Below are 2,562 nucleotides of genomic sequence, written 5' to 3'. Positions count from 1 at the left end.
ATAGAAAAGTTGGAATACAGTATATATAATGCAAGAACAAAATATGAATTGGTTTGATACAACACTTATAGTAGTGATTTATTCTCTTATACTAACAGATCTCACGAAGGTTTTGTTGAGTTTTGTGTGATTGAAGTTTTCAAGTTTTGGGTTATCTTGAGATGGATGAAGGAAAGATAGAAGAGCCTAAGCTTGGGGATGCCCCAGCATCCCAAGCTATTATCCAAAAATGAGCAACCAACTAAGTTTGAGGATGCCCCCGAGTGGCATCCCCGCTTTCTTCGAACAACTATCGATATTTTACTTGAAGCTATATTTTTATGCGTCACATGATATGTGTTTTGCTTGGAGCGTCTTGTATGATATTAGTTTTTTCTTGTTTTATTTTGTGTTTTAAGTCATCAATCCTTGTTGTACACACCTATTTGAGAGAGTCAAAATTATGTCATGACTTGTTAGAATTGTTGTCTATACTTCACTTAAATTTTTATGAGCTATGGACTTGCTCTAGCGCTTCACTTATATCTTTTTGAGCATGGTGTGCTTAGTATTTTTAAATAAATGGTCTCTTGCTTCATTTAGATTTATTTGAGAGTTAGTAAAATTTTCAAGAAATTCTCTCTTGCTTCACTTAAATTATTTGAGAGAAAGAAAGAAAAATTATGCTCATGATCTTCACTTATATTTGTTTGAGCTTATGAAAAGAAACACATGAAAATTAGTCCCAAAGTGACAGATATCCAAGAAGGATATAATAAAAACTTTCATGAAGATCATTGGACAAAATAAACTTGATTCTTAGTAATAGTTTTGAGATATGATGATGTTATATGTGAGTTATGTTGATGAGTAATTATGTCTTAGTAAGAATATTGGTGTAAAGGTTTGTGATTCCCTATGCAAGTACGAAAGTCAATAGTCATGCAATGAAATTATATACTACTTGTGGTGCATTATTCGGTGTTATTTATGCTTAATGCTTGCTTATGAGATTACCCGTTTCTTGGTTGGTCACTTTCCAATTTTTTGCTAGCCTTCATTTTGCACTAAGTATGATCACTACTTGTGCATCCAAAAATCTTTAGCCCAGTTTTGCCACAAGAGTCCACTATCTCTCCTAATTTTTTTAATAATAAAGCATGGATTGAGTACCGTCGCGACACTTTTTCAGAAAAGTCCCTGTGTTTTTTAGTATTCAACCCGCAATTCTTTGTTAAGTCAGAAAACGTTTCGCACCCTCGGTCCTATTTAAAGTGCACGGGCTATAAAAAAAGAAAGGAAACATCTCTTCTATCCGTGCTCTCCCTCTCCTCCCGATCTCAGCCGCCAGAGGTTCCCGACCCGGGGCGACGCTCGATCCGGTGCCGCGCCGGCCGCGGTGGGGGACGAGCTCGCCCTGGTGGAGACGCGCCGGATCCACCAGTCCATCCCCCGCTCGCCATACGCCCCGACCTCCACCAGAAGCATTGGAGAGGATGGAGGCGCACATGTGTTTTTGGGCTGCCACTCGGCCGGAATTATGGGAGATGGGGGCAATGGTGGGTATGTGGATGGGGCGGCACGGTGCAACACGGGGTGGGAGGCACATCAAGCGTAGCCCTGCTAAAGCTTCCGGCAGAATTTCCGTCTCCACCACGGGCGGCCGTCTGATCCCCTCCGTGCCGCCACACCAGAACGGGGATTACTCCCACGTGACTTGAGGCTCAGTTCGTTTGGGCTAGCCAAGAGGACGAGGTAAGCTAAGTGACATGCGCCAAAGTTTTCTGTTATATAATGACCTGTTAGTGCTTAGCTAAACTGCATGAAACAACCATCATGGATGGATCGTACTAGGTGTTGTCCGTGCTGCATTTGATGGCCATGGTCAAAAGCCAACTCTTCCTCCTCCGGGATCGATTTCATTTCCAGCTTGCTCTGCCACGGATGGATCTTCAGTCATCCATGCCGTCCGTGTTGTGCTCCCGTCGCCGGCCGTGTGTGAGTGGTGTGACCTGCACACTCTATTGGCGGAGGAAGCAGGCAGTTGCAGGCAGAGGAAGCAGCTTGCTACTTGCAGAGGAAGATTAGGATTGCATAGCACGATTAGAATGGCTCATTTTCTGGTTTTGGTCTGGATTGGTAAACCGTGAATGGATATTTGTTTCTTGGTGCAGGAGCTTCAAGGCAACAGGGCTAGCAGGATTCATGCCAACACATTCTACGATTTCCTTCCCAAATCTGAAATTGTACATGCACTTGTGTATGAATGTTGACAATTTGATTGCAGCGGGGACTGGCAAATAAAGTGCAGTGCTCATCGTTGCATATATATTTAGGCCAACATCAAACTTCAGTATGAGGATCAGGTAGGTAGCTTCATGCATCATTGGATACGAGAATTGCTTACTATATATTGGGAATTGTTTCTATTTCTTGGAGATATTAACCGTAGCTTCTTATTAGTGCCAGAATGGTGAAAGAGCTATATTGTTGTGCCTTTCTTGGATTCAGATTCTTCTATTCCATATGGTCACAAGAAACTTGAGAGTATTTCACAAATCTTTGCCTTGCCAAAATAAGGGT

The 2,562-nt window shown here is 42.3% G+C and overlaps 1 long non-coding RNA gene across 2 annotated transcripts; it reads left to right on the top strand.

The window, feature by feature from the left end:
* Nucleotides 1-1,291: 1,291 nt before the first annotated feature.
* Nucleotides 1,292-2,306, top strand: LOC147974783 (uncharacterized). Of its 2 annotated transcripts, none has more exons than XR_015601989.1 (2): nt 1,292-1,734; nt 2,154-2,306. It is a non-coding gene; the product is annotated as an uncharacterized LOC147974783 (long non-coding RNA). The 2 variants fall into 2 exon arrangements; XR_015601990.1 differs by having other exon boundaries at nt 1,834-2,306.
* The last annotated feature ends 256 nt before the right edge of the window (nt 2,307-2,562 follow it).

Source organism: Triticum urartu, chromosome 4A (assembly GCF_056163025.1).
Source record: "Triticum urartu cultivar PI428250 chromosome 4A, HENAU_Tu73, whole genome shotgun sequence".
Lineage (NCBI taxonomy): Eukaryota > Viridiplantae > Streptophyta > Magnoliopsida > Poales > Poaceae > Triticum > Triticum urartu.
The sequence above is the reverse complement of the archived record's forward strand: the minus strand, read 5'-3'. Positions and strand labels throughout refer to the sequence as shown.